The sequence below is a fragment of the Malaya genurostris genome, chromosome 2, assembly GCF_030247185.1.
Source record: "Malaya genurostris strain Urasoe2022 chromosome 2, Malgen_1.1, whole genome shotgun sequence".
NCBI lineage: Eukaryota > Metazoa > Arthropoda > Insecta > Diptera > Culicidae > Malaya > Malaya genurostris.
This window is the reverse complement of record NC_080571.1, coordinates 244,156,959-244,179,759: the sequence shown is the minus strand read 5'-3', so window position 1 is coordinate 244,179,759 and position 22,801 is coordinate 244,156,959. Positions and strand designations below refer to the sequence as shown.

The window sequence follows — 22,801 nt, the reverse complement described above, 5'->3', positions numbered from 1 at the left end:
TTTACAGGATCTTAAAACTTTTCATTTGAATTTTAGATCGGTTCAGCCATCTACCAGAAAAATGGGTCCACAATTTTCATTTCGTTTCACATATCATCCTGTAATTCCTAAACCAGAAATCGGATCCAAACATAATTCAGGAACCTTGTTTAGGAGCATACGACTTTTCGTATGAATCTGAGTTTGTAGAAAACGGTTGAGTCATTTCCGAAAAGAATTGAGTGAAATTATTTGTCACACACGCATTTGCTGATCTCGACAAACTGAGTCGTATGGTATATGGAAGTTATGTTCTTCCAGCATTTATTGCTGTAAGTAGTTTAAATCGATAGAATTATGGAATTATTTTCAACTCGAAAATGCTGATATCATCTGATTTACATATGCCATATTCGAACAATCATGTTGCCAAAAACGAACCGTGCTAAAATCGGTCCGAGGCAAAATGTCATGAAAAAGACAAAATGTCATGACACAGTCTTTTTGGTACTTAGAAACAATTGTATGTAACAGTATAAAAAATCGTGTTTTACGTTGCTCCCAAGCATTGCTTTGTCATACAGCGCTTAAATTCCTACTGCTGGAATAGGGGGAAAAGTCGCTTTCACAAAAATATCGATATCTCCGTTAAAAATGGACGGATTTTAACAATCTATGGCTTGTTGGATAGGTATTACCGTGCGGAATCTATGTCTGAAAACATATTCTGTTTTCAAGGTCAAATGTGACAGATACTGTCAAAAAACTGAAAATTTTGACATAAAACTTTGTATAATTCAAAAAGTAAACATCCTATCTCAAAACCATTCAATAGCGTTCTGGGTGACGGGGAGACCTTTCATTTGCGACTAGTTTAATCAAAATCGGTCCAGCCATCTCTGAGATCTCGACCTCTTAGTTGACAACACACATACACACACACACACACACACACACACACACACACACACACACACGGACATTTTCTCAGTTCGTCGAGCTGAATCGATTGGTAAATGTCATTCAGCTGAATCGATCGGTAAATGTCATTTTTTCTAAAGTTTGAGCGAATTCTATACCTATTTTTTATATATATAAAAAAAGGTAAAAAAGAGTTTGATACGGGATGCGTAATCCGGTGCTGTGACTAGTCAATTCTGACCATAGAACTAAAAAGGTGTGAATTTTCTTTGCTGTTGTGACTCTCATTGCTGGTTATGGGGATCGGTCTAGCTAGCGGTCGCAGGGCCTAAATACTTTTTGGGCCTTGTGCTTGACGGTGCCTACGAAGATAGTGGTGAGAGCATTTTATCAGAGAAATGTGGGTTAACTTTATAGCGATCAAAGTGTCGGAAGCTGAAAATGGAAGATTCTGCTTGACAAACGACACATCTCTTTGGAGCTGGTGTTCGTAAAAATGTTGGACTGTTGTGTTGATTGTCTCGAAGAGACCCTCGCCCTTATTAACACATGGATCAATAAGTCTCGAGACTAACAATGGAAACAACATTTTTTTTGCAAATTTTTTTTTATTCATAAACATAATCACCTTTTAGGGTGATACAATGGTTCCAACGTTTTTCCAATTTTTCAATACCATGTTTATAAAAAAAATTTATCTTTCGCTTCAAAATAAGCTTCAGTTTCAGCGATGACCTCGCGGCACCCACTTGGAAAAAACCTTTTTCATGCTCAATTTTTCATGAAGGATAGTAAATAGCCTTCCATATGATATCTGTGTCATCTCAGCAATCTCACGAAGCTTCACTTTACGATCTTTCATTATAATTTTTGTCACTTCACTCACATTTTCCGGTGTAACGGCTTCCACAGGTCTACCCGAGCGTTCCGCGTCATTTGTGTCGGTACGACCACGTTTAAACTCGGCGAACCACCAACAAATCTTTGCTTTTGATGGACAAGAGTCCGGATAACATTTTTCAATCCATTGTTTCGCTTGCACGGTGTTTTTACCGAAAAAAACAATGTTTTATCAAAACACGAAACTCGGTTTTTCCATTTTTTTAAACAAACTACTAAACGACTTTACTCCAACCTCGATAACTCAGCTGTTTCTGGTCGGACCGACCTAAAATTTCGACTCGTTTCAAGCAAAGGTTAGTACTCTAGAAAGACGTGGTTACTGATTTACTACGAGCGCCATCTCTGCTTTAGTCTCGGGACTTATTGATCCATGTGTTAGTGTCCACCCAAAAACCAAGTGCCTGTTGGCTAGTTTTGTATGAAATAATCTCTTTTCGTTTGCTCTCTTATAACAGGGTACAGTATTAGAAAGAACCATTGGCGCTCTTAGATAGCGTCTTTTACTTTGAATCGCCATTGCGAAAGGTTGTGAGGAGTGTATCGAAAATAAGCTATCCACATACATTTGTGCTGTACGCATGTATTTGTGATGGTTTTTTATGCTCAGATCACAGCACGCTGTGCGTTTGGCTGTCAGATTTTGTTTGTTTACTTGTTTGTGCGGTTGAAATTCTGCGTTTTCTAAATGTCGCGTATTGAAAAGGAAGTAAAAATTAAGGTTCTGGATACATGGCTAAGTGAGAAGGGTATTACTATGCGAAAATTAGTGAAGCGGTTTGGAATTCATCATGCCAGTGTTTAAAAAGCAAAGCCTTGGCATTACATTCCTGTAGTGGAATTTGACCGTCTGTTTCAACAGACTTCGCAGCCGATTCAGAGTGTACAGAACCAGTGCATTGCTGGTGCTACGATTCTAGTGTTTAAACCAACATCATTTCCAGTGTTTAAACCATCATTATTAAGCTTGGGGAACACTATTCTTTGCATGAGCTACCAGAAAGAGGCAGAAACCCCGGTACTTCCAACCCGAAACTGGACCAGAAAGTGGTATCTCTAATCATGAAGAACAAATCAATGTCAAGACGTGATTTGGCCAACAAAGCAGGAACAAGTGTCGGAATGATCCAGCGTATCAAGAAGCGAAATCACCTGAAGATGTACAAGAAGCAGAAAATCTCGAAACAAAGTGTAGAACAGAAGAAGCGGGCAGCAACAAGGGGTCGGAAATTGTATTCGCGTCTTTTGCAGTGTTTTGATGGACGATGAGACTTATGCAAAGGAGGACTCAAAAACCCTTCCAGGTTCACAATACTTTACTGTCGTCGTTGGGGAGGATGTGAGCGATGCGAACAGGTCGATTCAAGGGGAGAAATTCGGTCGAAAGGTACTGATATGGCTTGCAATATGTTCCTGTGGTTTGAAGTCAACCATTTTTTACACTACCGGAACTATAAAAGCAGAAATCTATCGATCTGAGTGTCTCCAGAAGAGATTGCTGCCTTTATATAAGAAGCATAGTACACCTCCACTGTTTTGGTCGGATTTAGCGTCGGATCACTACGCCAAAACCATTCTCAATAGGCTTGCGGAAAAGGGTATAAATTTCGTTAAGAAAAATATCAATCCACCAAATTGCCCTCAGCTTCGACACATCGACCGTTACTGGGCAATCGTGAAGAGGGTCTTCAAGAAGACTGGTGAGGCAGCTGGGAACATGCAGGAGTTCAAAAAAAACTTAGGCTCAAGCGTCCAAAAAATGCGATGACACATTTGTCCGGAACTTGATGAAGAGCGTTCGATCAAAAGTTCGAAAATTCGTGAAGGAACAACTTACATTTCATCCGGTTTTCATTATGCTCAAGTTTGACCTCGTACAATAAAGGATCAATTTTTAGTTTGAATAAAATATCGTTTTTTATCATAATTTAAAAGAAAAAAATGTGGATAACATATTTTCGATACACTTCTTATTTCTCAACGCACGCTACTTTGATTTAAGAAATTCGTAATCAATCACCTGAGCACTCGAACTCTGCAGCTTCTGGCAGCCAGGATTCTGTTGTTTTTGAGATGGAATCTCGAAACGACCAGAACATGGATGTTGAAGGAAGCGGTCCTGAGAGTGCCCAAAATATGAGTTAAACTTTCGTGAGAAGAGAACTCTGTCAATATGAATAGCAAACTTGACTATAGAAAAATTTTAAATTCTTAGACAAAAGCAGCATCGGTTGCAGAGAAGTCTCCATAGACCCTTATGGCTAGAGTAAACTCGAAAGTTCTTAGTTTCTCCATGCAGCCTATTTGAACAACTTTAATTAGTTTTAGGATGACTAATAGTGCACAATTAAATGAATAAACAATGCATCTTAGATCGAACCAACTGCAAATCTGTTATATTTCAAATTTATTCTGTTCAAATTTTGTCGCGAACAAGCATTATTGAAGTCTTTCTGTTTTCACTGAGCGATTTTTTAAAACAGAAATCTGATCAAAATGAATTCAGAGTTATACTATGTTCACACTATGAGTCAAAACGAGTTTTACCTTTGATTTCATGTTTTAAGCGAAACAACATGCTTTACTTTTGCGTTATTTCATATTCAGAAACACCACATTAAAACATGTTTTCCCTAAATAACATCACATGATTGTCAGGCAAGCACAACCCTGTTAGCATTTTCCGTCACTTTTCGACTATGTCAATTGACAAGCTGTGCGACAACAACAGTTTTCCATCAAAGTAGCCATGTAATCATAATAAAACAATATTGGAAACTGGTAAACCCATTTTTGTTTTTCGTGTTAAGAGATGCCTTTTTTGGTCATTTGTTGCTAAAAAATATTTATTTCACTATTTATTTATTTATTTCACCTAAATGGCCAACGTCTTAAAGCAACAAACCGTCGAAACGTTGGCAATAAACGTGAAACAGTAACAACATTCTTAGCTAGGAGAAATTCCTGGCTTTTTCTTATTTTCAAGACGTTGTCAACGTACTTTTTCTTTTACACTTCCGATAACGAATCGAACACCACTACGAATTAGAAACTTGTAGCACTGAATAGTTGAATAAAAATGAAAATGCAACACAAGTGCTTAATTTCTGCGACGTAAAAGACGACGACGTAAAGACTGTCCCAGAAAGTATGGACGCAACCAAAAACCGCTGCCATTTCGCAATGGTTCAGAATCTGTCAATTTTTATGGTTGCGTCCTGTTGTTTACACTCTTCTCTAACCACAGTTTTTTCGAAATGCGTGCACTTTCAGCAGAACAACGTCGAAAAATTGTGTACAAATGGTGCACAGAACGCGGACTGTCACTGAGAAAGATAGCAAAAATGGAAGGAGTAAGTGAAAAAGCCGTGCGAAATGCAATCAGGAAGTTCTGTGAGGATAACAACTTTGAGGATAAACCAAAAACGGGTCGAAAAAATGTCCTGCTAACCCTCAGCAGAAACAATTAAAACGTAGTCCGAAACAAGAAGGCTCGAGGATTCGAAAGCTGTACAATACGATTCTTCCTGGAAATTTGAACTGCATAATCATGGACGATGAAACCTACGTGAAACTCGATTACAAATCCTTGCCGGGACCACAATATTATACGGTGCGAGAAGGGCAAGTGTTAAACCAGTCCGAGACATCGATTGAAGTCGAAAAATTTGGTAAGCTATGGTCTGGCAAACAATTTGTAGCTGCGGTAAGATTTCGAAACCCTTCATCACCACTACTTCAATGAACAGCGAAATATACATCAAGGAATGTTTACAAAAACGACTTCTACGACGATCCTGTTGTCTTCTGGCCAGATCTTACTTCTTTCCACTACTCGAAATCAACGGTAGAATGGTATCCTACCAAAAATGTCACTTTCGTCCCAAAAGACATGAATCCACCAAATTGCCCACAACTTCGACCAATTGAGGCACATCTTAGGAAACATGTCTCGGCAGCCGAAACCATTCAACAGTTCGAAAAAGATTGGAAAAAAGTGTCAAAACTTGTCGTCAAGAAGTCTGTACGGAATTTGATGAGGAACGTTCGCAAGACGGTGCGCCAGCTAGTCTACAATGGCTAAGTAGCAAATGTTGAGAATAATATTCTGTTGTTGTAGTCTAATATTATCAGTATATCGAATAAAATTTGAATATCTAACACTTGTGAATTATTTAGAGCGAAATCAAAGTGCGTCCATACTTTCTGGGACAGTCTTTAATATGTAATGCGTATAACGTATCCCTAGTGAGAACAGTGAGGTTTTAACTTTATATTACTATCGTTAAAACATGTTATTTTCTGCAAGTGTGAACCTAGTATTATATTGTTGGCTGATGTAACATTTGTCTAAATGATTTGAAATGATAAATAACCACATGTTGTATGGGGACATCTTCTATTTCCGAGCCGAAGAGCGGATTCTGCACCATTACAAGTCAATGACGATTCACCTTTAACACGGTGGCACCGTTGCCTTTTGCTCGTCAATCTTGGTCACCTCGAAATTGTCCTATTGTGCGTGTACTGGTTTAAAATTGTAAAATGGAACGAATTTTTTTCATATTACCGATAATGATTTCTTCATGTTGAATATAAATTAATATTTATTATTGTTATCAAAAGCTGCAAGAATCGTATACTGTTGGAGACTAATATAATGATTCATAAATATCGATAGTTTTGGCACGAAAATTTTATTAATCTCTTCTATCCATTTTGAGAGGTAAAATCCAAAAACCGTTATTGCGAACACCTTAGCCGTCTGTCATCAGTCCAATATCGAACTATCTGTTCAGCTATACAGATTATTTCAATTTTTACTCGCCTAATACCTACCGATTGGATAGAATGAACAGAACTTTACAGGAACATTATGCGCATTATTTTGTATCCTCCTCTGCATATTCTTTGCCACATCATCAATTATCCACAGAATTTATCGTTGATAACCAACATGAATTTGATAGAGTCATAACTTAGTGATCAAAAAAATTTTTGCTCGGAAAGCAGAAGAAAATCCAGCTAGCTTGTGTCAGCTAAGGAGTGTATAGGAAATAAGCTATCCACATTTTTTTCTTTCTAATTATGATAAAAAACGATATTCTATTCAAACTAAAAATTGATCCTTTATTGTACGAGGTCAAACTTGAGCATAATGAAAACCGGATGAAATGTAAGTTGTTCCTTCACGAATTTTCGAACTTTTGATCGAACGCTCTTCATCAAGTTCCGGACAAGTGTTGCATCGCATTTTTTGGACGCTTGAGCCCAAATTTTTATTGAACTCCTGCATGTTCCTAGCTGCCTCACCAGTCTTCTTGAAGACCCTCTTCACGATTGCCCAGTAACGGTCGATGGGTCGAAGCTGAGGGCAATTTGGTGGATTGATATTTTTCTCAACGAAATTTATACCCTTTTCCGCAAGTCAATTGAGAGTGGTTTTGGCATAGTGAGCCGACGCTAAATCCGGACAAAACAGTGTAGATGTACTATGCTTCTTATATAAAGGCAGCAATCTCTTCTGGAGACACTCAGATCGATAGATTTCTGCATTTATAGTTCCGGTAGTGTAAAAAATGGTTGACTTCAAACCACAGGAATATATTGCTTGCCATACCAGTACCTTTCGAATTCCTCCACTTGAATCGACCTGTCCGCATCGCTCACATCCTCCCCAACGACGACAGTAAAGTATTGTGGATCTGTGAGGGTTTTTGAGTCCTCCTTTGCATAAGTCTCATCGTCCATCAAAACACTGCAAAAGACGCGAATACAATTTCCGACCCCTTGTTGCTGCTCGCTTCTTCTGTTCTACACTTTGTTTCGAGATTTTCTGCTTCTTGTAGGTCTTCAGGTGATTTCGCTTCTTGATACGCTGGATCATTCCGACACTTGTTCCTGCTTTTTTGGCCAAATCACGTATTGACATTGATTTGTTCTTCATGATTAGAGATACCACTTTCTGGTCCAGTTTCGGGTTGGAAGAACCGGGGTTTCTGCCTCTTTCCGGTAGCTCATCCAAAGAATAGTGTTCCCCAAGCTTAATGATGATGGTTTAAACACTGGCATGATGAATTCCAAACCACTTCACTAATTTTCGCATAGTAATACCCTTCTCACTTAGCCATTTGTCCAGAACCTTAATTTTTACATCTTTTTCAATACGCGACATTTTGAAAACGCAGAATTTCAACTGCACAAAAAAGTAAACAAAGAAAATCTGACAGCCAAACGCACAGCGTGCTGGGATCTGAGCATAAAAAACCATCACAAATGCATACAATCACAAATGTATGAGGATAGCTTATTTTCGATACACTCCTTAGTTCGGTATGACGGCTCAATGGATGGGCGCTGGTCTTGCAAACCACACACTTAAAAAATTTTACATATTATTAGATGAACATAAATGGAGCGTCGCAGTTCACGCAAATTTACGTGGAAAAACATTTAATATTGTGTCTAAAACTCCATACATGTAATTCATTGAAATAAAAAAAAGAACACTGAGAGCAACCGTCGCGACTTGAACCGAGAATCATTGGATCGCAAGTGCGTCTGTTAATAGACCGAACCACAGAAGCATACATCTGCTTGGCTGGTAAAAGGTGCATTTGAATTCATACAGTCGCACCTGCTAGCAGAACGCAAGTTACAGTCAAAACCAGTAAAATTCAAGCTCATCTAACATTAAGTCATTACAAATAAAAATTTGCGTCATTTGACAAATTAGGTCTTTATGAATTACATCGTATGAGGGATTAAGTCACCTGTAAAATTAAATGAATCGGCTGCGAAGTCTGTTGAATCGAAAGATTTGATTCCACAAAAGACATGTAATACCTAGGCTTTGGGTTTTTCTTTGTCAGGTAATATCTGGACGCAAACTTATTTATCTCGATGTTAGTGGATGTTTGTGTAATAACAATGTTGAATACTGAAAAAGAATATCATTTATTACATTTGAATGATAAAATAGGGAATAATTCATTCCAATTTTGTTTATGAAATTTCAAGCTTTTCTTCGAATGCCACTCATTTTATTTGGAACACTCTATTAGCTAACCTAAGTGGCCATTTTGTTCCGCAATCTCGTCATTTCTTTTGTATATCAATTCTCTTTTCTATTCTTCTTCAACTCCTGTTTGGTAACTGCCCAATTGAACGGAATCATACCACTGATAACACTTCTCTGCTGCAGTATCTTCAGCCCAAAACATTATCGGTCAATTGGAAGCTTCAAATAATGGAATAATTTACGCTTTTTAAGATACTCATGCTCAATCTATAGTCTAGTTTGTCTCAAAAACATTGTTTTTTTTGTACACAGTCACAAATATCTTCCCAGATCATAAGTTTTTCTGCGAACTTATGAACAGAAACCAAGATAACCGGAGTCAGTTTAGATTTTAGAATAAGATTTTTTTACGTTTTTTGCTTCGGTGCTGTCCGACGGTGAATGTGTCACGCCATCTCTGAGAAGCAGTTTAAAATTGAATATTTTCCGCTATTCACCCTGTAATTCCGAAACCGGAAGTCGGATTTGAATAAAATAATGGAACTTTCTATGAGACTATAAGACAGGCCCGTGTGCAGCAATCATTCAAGAGAGGGTTCAAGGGGGGGTGGAGATTCAAGGGAGGTAGGGGGTTTCTAAAGGTGGATAAGGCGCAAAAGTTTGAAAGAAAAATCCAGTTATTTGCACTTTTATATAGTAAGTGCTCTATTGTTCATGGAACTTAATGTTAAAACCCCAAAAACCCCTTAATTGACAAACAATATTTTTTCTTGGAAAAACATTAGGAATTATCAGATGTCAAAAATCCAAGTAAAATAGTTGTAAAGGGAGATTTTTTAGGAGGAATAGGATTTGATTTTTAAAAAAAACTAAAAATTTGAAAGAATTGATGAAATCTTTATTGGAATCGATAGAACGATCAATATAATTTAATGTTTGAAGATGATTTCTTGCAAATATTGGCCGTGGCTCCGTTTAAGATGACCCATGCGCAAGATCCAATTTTGACACACTTTCTTCAACACATCGATCGGTATTTCACGAAGAATGCCGCTGGCCCATAATCCACACCAAATAGTGACTTTTTTAGGATGCATTTGTAGCTCTTGCAACGCTTCTGACTAGCCTTCTCTCTAGTAGCGACAATTTTGCTTATTGACGTATCCATTCAACCGGAAATGAGCTTCGTCACTGAGCACAATTTTTCGATAAAAAAGTGGATCTTCCTCCAACTTTGCCAGCACCCATTCATAGACCAAACGACGATTCATGATTGAATTATAAACCAAACTGAACAAGTTTGACAATGACACAAGACACGATTTACGCGTTATCTGTCAAAAACAGTGTTGCCAAAAAGATACCAACAAAAAATCACCCTATAGTAAACGTAGTGGCGGAACGCAGAAATTAAAAATAAATTAGCTATAGAAAATTTATAGCGTTTAAAAACACACACACCATCATTTTATGTGTGAACCGAAAAAACCCGAATAAATATTCTTGTTGTTTGGAATCGAGGGGATTTACGAAAAAAAACATAGATTTTCCCACCGTTGGGTTGGGTGGATCATTAAAAACAAATATTGATCTATAAATTGAACAAGTTCATTCTCCTTTCATACTGGTAGATTTCCCACCAGGAAGAGACTCAACCATGCAGTTGCACTCGGAGAATCAGTTTCCGCATCTGCGAAGGAAGCATCGTTATCCATGAGAACTCAACTGTTCATGCGCGAATCCCAACAATGTAGGGCAGTAGTTTCATTACATCGTTCGGGACTCTCTGGGCTGCTAGTTTTCTCAGCAAATATTCATTTTTGCCTAACTGCTCCATAATGTCGGTACTTGTCGGGATCCTGCCCCCACCAGATTGATCCGAATGGTGCAAGTTCTAAGCATATAGCTCGAGGGGTAGAATAGTCAATATTCCACACTGGCCTTCCCAGTTATATTGGGATTAATCTTGGTGGATGTCTTTTGTTCTTTCACTAGTGTACATTATTGTGCAGAATAATGTAAATTTGTTTGTACAGCTGCAACTATAACGGCATCCGCCAAGTTTAACCTCTTCACATCAAAAGTATTACTCTACTACACGGAGAGCAAATATTTCCACGAAGTAAACAATAACGAAATCGATTTAAATGAAATGATGAGCGCAAGATATGCGAATAATTTTTAAGCACTTCAATAAAGGCACTATTCACAATTGCAAATATTTTTAGTAAGATGAAAAAAATTTATAATATTTGCTTTAAACTTAGTGGCGCCTCGTTTCGTCTGATATTAATTCTGATATAATGCAATTTCCACTTGATTGAACTTAATTACAGTTTTCTACTGTGCCGACTTAAATTTCAATTAACTTTCATTACCTACTGTTCCGATGCCTTATGCACCTGTCTGTGTGGCGTCGTTTGCTTCTTAAGAACATCGGTATGAAAACAATCTGCCAGCCGGGTGTCCTGCAATTATTTATCGTTTAGTATGCTTCCACGAAATAATGATGATAGTAATTTACTAATAGTACTATTCATTCGACACAGATATATGGAATTATTTTTTTGTATGCGTCGCGTCTCAATTATCATAATACACGCTTCTACCGCCACCTATTCCAGTGGCAGGTATTGGATTTTTCGAAAAAAAATCTTAAAAATGCTATTCCAGTGTACTTCTTTCAATGGGAGTCTTATATGTAAATTTGAAAAGTAATTCACACAGAAAGTTTCCTTTGACATAATTACAAAATCTTGAATCCGTCATGTCCAATCACTACACGTTAGATACACATCTCTTTCGAATTGGACTTTCTGAGACTGACCATTGCACAGTGGTTCAAAAGCGCAATTTCACGCTCTTAATTGATAACTCATAGGATCGTGGTTTTTGAGATACAGTATCTTCAGCAAAGTTGCTCAGAATGAAAGACGCCATCTTTTGGCCAATTTTATTTATGTGATTAATCCCCCTAAAAGTGAGATAAACAGTTTATTTTAGCTCAGGGCCAACATAGGGACTAAGTTACTTCGACAAAGTTGTGCAGAAAGTTATTTCAAACAAGTTTGCTGAAGGTAGTATTCCCGTAACTTGAGTGTAATTCAAGATATAATGTATTTTCTGAAAAGGGTGTCCAAAAACCAGTTTTTGTAAGAAAACATATATATTTTCAATTTATATGAGTTTTTCATGTTTTACAAAGTTTTTCATCTTTAAAAACTACATAACTTTCTCGAACGAACTATGCTGCTATCATTTCAGTTTAATGAAATAGAGCAATTTTTCATGTTTTTTTAAATAAAATTCTAACTTGTCTATTATCAAAAAGCGCAGTAAGGTGCAGATGAGACTACTTACATATTAAACTACTTCAAAAGAGCTTTCATACCGCAGTTGAATTACTTGTCTGTGATCGTCTGCAGGCGAGATATGTTCTTTTCAAATATCCTTGTCCTTGGCATTTCCAATGATAAGGTTCATTGCATTTCAGATCAGATTTTAGTATATATTCGTTACCATGGAAACTCTCACAATAAAAGATTTTTATGGATATCGAAGTCTACAAATTGAAAAGTTTAGTAATAATTACAGACGTTTTTTGAAAGTAACTGTCCGACGGTTTTTGAAAGTGAGATAAGAAGCCACGACTTTGAAAAAAGGCAATCATCATGTCGAATTACGTTATGTCATTTTTTGGTAAGCTTGTTATTTAAAAAGCTCTGCGGATAGAAGTTTGCCTCTATTCATCAATTAAAGTGGAGATCGATAAACAGATGTCGGGAGTATTATACACGCGAGCAATCCAGATCACTTACGAATTGGTAATTAGTTTCATTGGATCCCTTGGTTACAAATATTCGTGAATGGCCAAAACAGTCCAAGAAGAATCTGTCGAACGATGCTAAGAGTCTTTTAGCTGGTTAAGAACATTGTCAGCTGTCATAAAATAAATACAAATAACTAAAAAAAAGTTTTGATCATACTTTTCTCTACCAGAAGATGACATAACTTAATTCGATTTGATGATGACTTTTTTAAAAGTCGCGACAAAACAGTTGCTAAACTATTCAATTTATAGACTTCGATGTGCAAAAAAATCATATTTTGTGGCAAGCACCATAGTAATGTATATAAACTGAAATCTGATCTGAAATGAAGTCATTTTTATCATTGCAAATGTCAAGGACAAGGATATTTTAAAAGAACATATCTCGCCTGCAGACGATCGCAGACGAGTAATTCAACCACGGTATGAAAGCTCTTTTGAAGTAGTTTAATATGTAAGTAGTCTCATCTGCACCTTCCTGCGCCTTTTGATAATAGACAAGTTAGAATTTTATTTAAAAAAACATGAAAAATTGCTCTATTTCATTAAACTGAAATGATAGCAGCATAGTTTGTTCGAGAAAGTTATGTAGTTTTTAAATATGAAAAACTTTTTATAACATGAAAAACTCATATAAACTGAAAATATATATGTTTTCTTACAAAAACTGGTTTTTGGACACCCTTTTCAGAAAATACATTATATCTTGAATTACACTCAAGTTACGGGAATAGTACCTTCAGCAAACTTGTTTGAAATAACTTTCTGCACAACTTTGTCGAAGTAATTTAGCCCCAATGTTGGCCCTGAGCTAAAATAAAATGTTTATCTCACTTTTAGGGGGATTAATCACATAAATAAAATTGGCCAAAAGATGGCGTCTTTCATTCTGAGCAACTTTGCTGAAGATACTGTATCTCAAAAACCACGATCCTATGAGTTATCAATTAAGAGCGTGAAATTGCGCTTTTGAACCACTGTGCATTGTGCTTCTGGCGAAGGTTATCGCGATATTGATCATGTCGTTTGGACATGCAATTTATTAGTTGAGATTTGACATATCGTGATGTCAGATCTCAACTAATGAATTCCTTGCGTACTCAAGGTAGACTATCCAATGCCCTAGTTCGCGAAATTCTTGCTTGTCGTGACCTTTCTTACATGAAACTTCTTTATCATTTCATCAAGTCCATTATAGTTCCAATTTAAATTTTAATAATGTAATTTATAATAGCAAAAAGCTTGATGAAAACAGTGTTTAGATTAACTAATAAACTAAACTATGTATTGTGGATGCCACGGCGTAGAAAAATTTATGTTGTTTGTCTATGAAATAAACGTATTTATGGAAAAAATCTTCAATCCCAAAAATTTATTTTCTCATATATTCAACATAATTATCCATACTTTTATGATCAAAATGATCCGAATCATGAACAATAACAATGCTCGCATGAGAATTCTTCATTGTTGGGAAGAGCGATACTTGCGAAATGCATTTCATTCGAATTTGGTCCTTTTGAATCGAGCGACAATGTGATAAATTTTGTGATAGACTAATGGAAAGGTCGTTTTCTTATTTTTACGATTATCTTTGACTCAGCGCTACGGTGACTGTTCGATCAAAACTGCTTGAAATAGCTGACATCTTAAATATATCATACGGCGGCGTATACACTTTCTTGAATGAAAGTCTGTCTATGGGGAAGCCGTTGTCGAAATGAATTTTTTCGGTGATTCGTTACAATGGATGAAACTTAGATCCATCTCTACACTCCGGAATTAAAGCGGTCTTCAGCCGAATGGACCGCAGTCGGTATGAACCGTCCAAAATGGCCGAGAACGCCAATTTAGGCCGGTAAAACGATACCCGCAGTATTTTGGGATACTCGTGGAATTTAGTACATTGAATTCCATGCAAAAGGAAAGACTATCAATAGCGAACGTTTCATTAAACAATTGCGAAATCGATAAGGAGCGACTCCAAAGAAATACTCTTTAATCAAAACAATGCACTGTCCCAAGTAGCAAAATAAACATGTTATAATTGGTATGTTCTACGATTGCTACAGAACGGTTATTTTTGTTGGATATGTTAGACAAGTGATTTCACTTGTTTTTGTAACAAATGTGAAAATAATCATATTACTGCTCGTTATATCAACTCAAAAACCTGAATGGATTATGTTCTAACTTGGTTTTATTACAGTACAGTTTTATATCCGGCTTTCTCATAACAAATATTACTGCTGCGCAACATATCAAACAAGAAACTTGATTCACATCATACAAGCGAAGTGCGTTTTTCCAAATTTGCAATCGCTACGAGAGAAGTTAAGCAATTCAATACAAGAACAATGTTTGCTACTTGGGATGTCGCTCGACACCATGGTGAAATAATTGCTTGATTTGTGCTTAGGATTGATGCAACCCATGCACCATCTTCACCGGATATGGCCCCCAGTGACTACTATCCGTCTGCGGGCCTGAAAACATGCTCCAATGAGGAAGATTCTACTCTAAAGAGCTCTACAAGAAAGGTATTGAAATTATTAGAATCTAATAACGCAATGGTAAAACTCGTTTGAAATAAAAATTTAAATATCAAAATTAATAATTAAATCTGAAAATTATGTCATATTATTGTCAAACCAAAAGTAAAATATTCAACGTAGACAAATTTCTCAGATAGTTGTTATTCTAGCATTCAGAATAGAACAATATTACAAACATTTCTCTTATCTAATTCTAAGACAGTTTTTTAGATCGCTTTTATTTGACGATTGATTTCATTGAAATATTTCATCAATAACAGCCTAGAAATAACAAGTTGTGATATGATGGTAAAATTTGGTGTTACGTTGGTCTTTGTTTTCTTTTTACATCACCCCAGGAAGATTTCATTTCGCTCTGTTAAGCACTGTTTTCATCAACCATGAATGAATAAAATTAGTACACCGTAAAATTGTAGCACAAATTAGTGACACTTAGTTTGAACCCTTCACAAGATGTTGATGAGTTGTTGAAGAAAGTACACAAAGACTTTATCTTTTCGATTTAGTTGAGAACGAAATTATTTTCGTTTCATGGTGTCGTGGAAATTTATTTGGTCAACTGTCAGGGAATATTTCTCGTTATTATGTGACTATTGACTATTGGATGTCTAAAGAAGATATATTTTATAGATTGTGCGTTTTTGGGTGGCGAAATATTCGTATTTTATCCACTGGAACAGATTCTGTTTCGATTCTACCGTAGCTCACAGTTGCAAATTTCTTTCTGTTGTACTGAGTTCACTAGTTTCCAGTGCAGAGAAGTATTCAAATGTCTTGTGAACATGCTGTTCATAGAAATGGCGTGCAATCAACTGGTTTTTATATGTTATCTAAAATTTACAAGGAGACTTTGTACCTTGACTTAATACAACGTAATAAGGAATATCATTATGTGGTTCCGAATACCGAAAATATAGGCCACACCTTTCTTTTGATGGACAGAATCTCGTCGTATTGGGAATGTTAAACTATCCTGTCATGTATTGCTCAATGACCATCGAAGGAAGTCTAGTACTACCTGGTTCTTTAGTTGATTTATGGAATGATATAAAATCTATGAGTTTCAAATTTTAGCAAGAAACAATTATTTTTTTACTGACAAAAGTCTGCTTGCAATAATGATTTGCATGAATTTGCATAAAGTTGGAATTTGCATGAAGTTGAAAGTCTTCTAGTTTCACTTCGTGCATACACTGAAAATCGAGTTTACCTTGTTTTTGAGGAGAAATCGCTCCATTTCGAGCTCTCCTATGAGGTACCCAAAATTAGGTCGCTATCTACTCAAACCATGACATAATCGTAAAAAATAGGTAGCGAGTATTGCCAATGTTTTCATGATAAAGCTTTAAGCAATCTTACATTTACCTAAATACTAAGGTCATCACTCGTTACCTAAAAATACAGAGATGCACTTAAGTTGATTTTGAGTAGATTTCGATCCAAAATTAGGTAATGGCTGGATATCTGATATGATTCTCGAGGAGAAGATTTTTGGGAAATGAATGTTCATAGTTCAAAGCGTAATCTCAACCCTTTACAGAATACATGATGAATAAATTCGCCAATAAACAAAAACTAAATCGTTCGGAAAATAATCAGTGCGCCTAGGGTGGTTGATAAGTGGATCAATAGTGGTGATGTATTCAACATTTATTCGGCACTACCGTGGTGGTGAAGTAATATTATTTATAAAACCAGAAAGTGCAGTGATTAATAATAGTTATAATGATAAAAAACGTGCTCAATCCACCTAGCAGTGAGATGATACCTTTTTTATCAATCTGCATTGTGTTTTTTGCATGAATATTCTTCGGTGTTTCAGTTCTCATGACATTATTTTAATGACCGTCGATTTAAGCGGTAATTTGAGATTTTAATCATTTATTACTCTGTAATATCGAAACTGCAAATCGGATCGAATTTGAATCTAAAAGTGTGACAATCGATTGAACATTCCATGATATGTCGGAGTAAGTTCCACTTTAGAGTTTACGGTAATTTAAGGTACTTTCAGAGCCGGTTTGAATTTTAAAAATTCATCATTCTGTAACTCCAGAATTGGAAGTCAGAATTGGATAATATTAATTAATTTTGTCTTCGTAGATCTGGCTTTTTTTAGAAAACGATTGAGCTTTGAGAAACGATTCGATACTGGAACCGGAATTAGAAAATTGGATTAGCCGAAGTCAGATAAATTCACCTGAGTAGCTGTTTAGTTTACATTTGTTTCAAAGTGTTTGAAAATCAGTATAAATATCTGAAAAATCGTAGTGCGAATTAAATCCGAATTGAAAACTGAATACCACTAAAACTGAAATAAGTTTATTTGGTTATCGACTATCCAAATCTGTAAACCCGATAAACCTGATTAATTTATGTGGAATAGACATTTTTATACTAATCATCATGTATCCTCGAAACCGGAAGTTGGATCTGACTGAAAAGCAAGATGTTTTACAGGATCTTAAAATTTTTCATTTGAATTTTAGATCGGTTCAGCCATCTACGAGAAAAATGGGTCCACAATTTTCATTTCGTTTCACATATCAGATGTTTCTCATTTCACATGTAGTTCCGGAACCAGAAATCGGATTCAAACAAAATTCAGGAACCGAATTTTCGTATGAATCAGAGGTTGTAGAAAACGGTTGAGTCATCTCCGAAAAGAATTGAGTGAAATTATTTGTCAAACACGCATTTGCCGATCTCGACGAACTGATTCGAAAGGTATATGGTTGCTATGTTCTTCCAGCATTTATTTTCAAGCCAAGTAGTTTAAATCAATATAATTATGGAATTGCTTTTAACTAGAAAATGCTCATTTGGTTTATATATGTCATATTCAAACAATTATGTTGCCAAAAACGAACCGTGCCAAAACCGGTCCGAGGCTCGTAAAATGTCATGAAAAAGGATAATGTACACAGTCTTTTTGGTACTTAGAAACAATTGTATGTAAAAGTATAAAAAATCGTGTTTTACATTGCTCCCAAGCATTTCTTTGCCAGACAGCGCTCAAAATTCCTACTGATGGAATAGGGGGAAAAGTTACACAAAGCTTACACAAAAATATCGATATCTTCGTTAAAAATGGACGGATTTTTTCGAATCGCGATTGCAGACGCTGGAGAGTAGATCATGCGCACGCTCTTCCATATACACTGGTATGCTCTACTTGATGTTTTCATGCTCCACATAGTGCGCATTGTTATTGTCTTTAGCGAATTGAATTGCGTCCAACTCTTTATAAAACTGGATGTAAACAACATTATTTGTCTTGTTGCATTGAAGTAAATGCACACGTTAAATATCAAGATGCATTTGCTTCTTAAGCAAGCCTTCAAGTTCTCGTATCGAAGGTCAAATTTTGCACTGCTTGAAGTCAACAATAATTGTATCCTTTCGTAGCGGTGATAGGATTTGTTCGTTTTCTTCACTCATTTTGGGATCGTTCTATTGTTCACTACACGGTCGGTTTTGTTTTATCGACTGACTTACAATGAGATGTGAAAGCGAGCTGGTACTATTCTATTATTATTATTATTATTATTATTATTATTATTGTTATTATTATTAATACTATTATTATTATTATTACTATTATTATTATTATTATTATTACTATTATTATTATTATTATCATTATTATTGTTATTATTATGAGTTTGTCATCATAAGATGCATTCAGTTTAGGAGATTTGGTATCATCGGGCGCCTTCATTTATGTTACGGTTTAAAATTCCCAATACTCAACACCATACTTCAATACCATTCAAAAGGATTATAGATCAGAGATGGTCGGGTATGCAATTTTCTTAAGCCCGAATGCGACACGTACCCGATTTGAAATAATAAAATCTTTTCCCGTACTCAACCCGAACCGAAGAATTTTTTTAAAATTCCCGAACCCGACCCGTAAAAAATAAAAATTGTTTCTCTGGACCCGAACATAACCCGAGCCTGTCGAGTTTGTGTTCGGGTCGGGTTTTGGGTTTAAATAGCAGAAAACAGACTAACTCTATTGCAGAGCTAAGTAAAAATCTTTGATAAATGACTTTACCTCTTTTCTGTTGGTAGTTTTAAAAATTTACTTGAAATATCCTGCGGAATTTAGATGGCGACGGCTTGCAAAGCAACGACGATTATGTTTGCGTTGAGTACATAAACTCGGTTCGATTTCTGAAACATGATATCAGAGCGGCATGGAACTAGTTATCTTCATTTAAAGTCTTCGATTATTGGTGTACATGGTAGAAAACATCTGTATCAACAAAAGATCCGTAAAAGTTATACTTCTAATATTTAAATGCAGTTATAAAGTTCTTCTATAGAACCTGTCCACGTTTGTCTTTGCGCTGGATGAATTCCAGAAACTACAACAAAGGCGACAGTTTCAATTATCCTTTTTTGGATCGTCACATGGTCTTACAAATTCACACGACCAACACATGTGACCACCATCACTCCTTTTTTTCTCTGCTGTAGACAGCTGACACTCTTTAGTTTTCCTCTCGCAACTTTTGATGCGCGGTCTCTTTTGCGTTGTCCATTTTCCCACAGTCCAAATTCTGGCAAAGTAAAGAAAGGATTTTCCATTGCTCTCTCGATTAGACCCATAACGCTCTAAACGGTCCTTTGAACACGCACACACATAAGGTTCATTCAAATAAACCTTTGAGTGAGCGTATTATCACTGGAACAGCATGCTCCTAGTTTTCCACCTCAAGAGCGCTTTTCCTGCGGAGAGGAGTCATGCGCAGTCGCACATTATTGTATTTCTCTTTCTCTATCTCTCGAGTCGTTACCCATCATGTCGCGGCAAGCACAAAGCACCGCGTTACTGTTTCTGTAGTATTTTTTCACCTTTCTCTCTTTCTCTCAAACGGGAGCCAGGCAGGCTGACTGTGTGACACTGCTACTATAACGGTAAAATGTCCCTTTCCGGGCTCCCGAGTTTTCACAACGAGGTCGCATGGAGTTGCGAAGAGCTACTTTTTCACAGAACCGTGAGAGCGCTTCGCTACGATGGAAAGAAAGGGTTTTTTCTCCGGGCAACCGACGACGACAACGGTGGAAGGAAAAACGGATTTTCTTCGTCTGCTGGACAGAATCAGTTAATCTCTAAAGATGTAAGACAGAAGACTGTCCCGTAGGAAATTGGTAAGGATTTAGTTCGATGGATTCGAGTGACGGATTGAAAGTGTACAGATTTTGCTCGGAATTCCATCCAAATCCTTGAAGAAAGATTTTTCTTGTTCGAGAAAATGTTCTATTCGTGCAAAAATCTGATGCGTGAAGGTGTGTGCGCGACGGAGGTTGTATTCATCCGAATAGTTCTCTCGAGTGATTACATGAGAATGACGATGGTGCGAAAAAAAATCAGCATTGGCAGCATTTCCAATCAACCACGGTGTCGAACAATTGTAGGAAGCGTTCAGATGTATCGTGAGAAAATTAGGATATTTCAGGATCTAGATGGTGCTGAAAATTGTGTTCTACCGGACTAGAATTTCATTTACCAACAAAGTAATTTTTTCTCTTCTTCGTGACAATGGAAAAAAAAGTTCTAGAGAGCTAACCTAAGTGTACAACAGTGAAGGAACATTTTGAACATGCATCGAGTGATTATTGAAGGGTGCATTGATATTCTTGAAATAAGTCTACCTAGCAAAATATAAAATATAGATTTCTTTGTTCTGCTCATCCGATGGCATTCGATCCAATTATTGTGCAGGATCAGTTCTGTTGTCATCAGTGAGCATGTGCAGTACAGTGACTAGTGATTGCGAAGGAGCAAAATTTGGACAGCTTGACACTCACACTGTTCTGTCACTACTTTTCTACGAGCCCAATTTCTTGGTTTGTAGAGAGATAATAAAATGACGGTGGTTTCAACAATTTTTCAAACTCGACCAGCAAAAAAATAGGCATTCATCAACATTTAAACCATTAAACGCACGTTATTCTCATTCATTTATTACGCTAATCTCCATTCTATCAGCTGTTATTACTACTACCTCAGCTTCTGGTACAAAATCATCAAAACTAACAACGTCTCTTCTTTTTTTTTGTTACAGTGTCACCCACTGCGTCGCAAACAATCGGATTATTAGGTTATTTCTAAGCGGAAGTTGGTAAGATGAAGCCCTACTATATCATACTCAGAATATATTATTCGTTTAGTGATTGGAAAATTCAGCTCCTCCCCTCTTCTTCACCTGTTGTCCGAGGGATGAAAACAAATCCTTTCCTCTCCCATAACTTTGTCAATTGCTCCATTAGTATTATTTTTAGCTCCTCTGCAAATATGACACCAAAAATTCGATTCGCACACACGTACACAGCCTGTGTAGTAGTACTCATTTGCGGGAACCCGTAGATCCGAACTTGTGCTGCCGTTTCACATGTTACAAGAACGGATGTATGGGATTCTGCCGATGTATGGCCAAGCATCGATCGATGAATCGGAGTCGAGCCGAAACCAGCCAGCAACTGTCCCTCTCCGTGGTGTACGGTCTCGGAGCACTAAGCTCCCAAATCCAACCTGGTTTTCCATTCAGTAGTAACCGTGCCCAGCAGCAAAGTAGAATAACGAGTTCTGGTAGAAATAGACGGAAATAGTGTTACAATCGTGTGAGTGTTTCTTTACGGTCATGGTGGCAAATATGCACCCTCTACGAAATTAAGTGATGAGTGCAGAAGAGCACACAGTACCAGGAATGCACAATTTCTGTCGACTAGGATAACTAGCCGTTTAAGGTGAACGTGAATTGGAACAGTGTCAAATCGTAAGAATGTGAGAGCACAGCTTAAACTTAGCATTTTAAGGGTTGATAGTTTTTATTCACTCTCCCAAATTCCTCATTTTCCTCACAGTCAACACATTTTTCATTTAGAGTAAGCAAAATCGTTACCACAAACTAAAAATCAAAAGAAATATAAAAAATTCAAAACAATTGGCTGTTTTACTTACTTACTGTAATTTTGTTTCACGTCCTCGATAACAAAAAAAAACGAAGCGATTTTATTACTTTCATTTAGTTTGTTCTCTAAAACAGACATTGGACTGTCGAATTGGCCTTCCGGATTGCAAGTGGTTGCTGGTTTCTCTTGATTCGCCTTAGTTCATTTTTACACCAATGTCGACAAAATCGGCTTTCATTTGTTTGCAACATCTTTACACTGTTCCTGACTATACAACAGATATATTGCAGAGTAGACAAATCAAGTAAGGAAGTCTTCAAATATTAGTTCGTTCGCATAGTGCAATGGATCATTATGATCAAACGCTATTTTTTTTTCTATTAAAAATTATTGATTTTTTCCGGTACAGTAGAATTAGAAATTAACTAAACAGAAAAAAATGTTTTCTTTAATAATTCAGGGTAATAGGGGTCGGTCTTGCAAGTCAGTTGTCATATGCTCTCGAATAACGACATGTAAGGATTCCTAGAGTCTGCTGCTGACTGATGCTAATAGAATGTTGTAAAAGAAAGTCGACCCCGGGTTGGGGGTTCAATGCATAGGACGCTGGTCATACAAGCCAGTTGTCGTATGTTCGAGCCCCGATCTGGAAGGATTCTTAGTGTCAGTAGG

The 22,801-nt window shown here is 36.7% G+C and overlaps 1 long non-coding RNA gene across 1 annotated transcript in view; it reads left to right on the top strand.

The window, feature by feature from the left end:
- The window catches only part of LOC131428458 (uncharacterized), a 112,169-nt gene extending 90,008 nt beyond the window's left edge, over window positions 1–22,161 (top strand). The window contains exon 4 of the long non-coding RNA XR_009229384.1: window positions 21,283–22,161. This is a non-coding gene — a long non-coding RNA (uncharacterized LOC131428458). The remainder of the gene's footprint in view (window positions 1–21,282) is intronic.
- The last annotated feature ends 640 nt before the right edge of the window (window positions 22,162–22,801 follow it).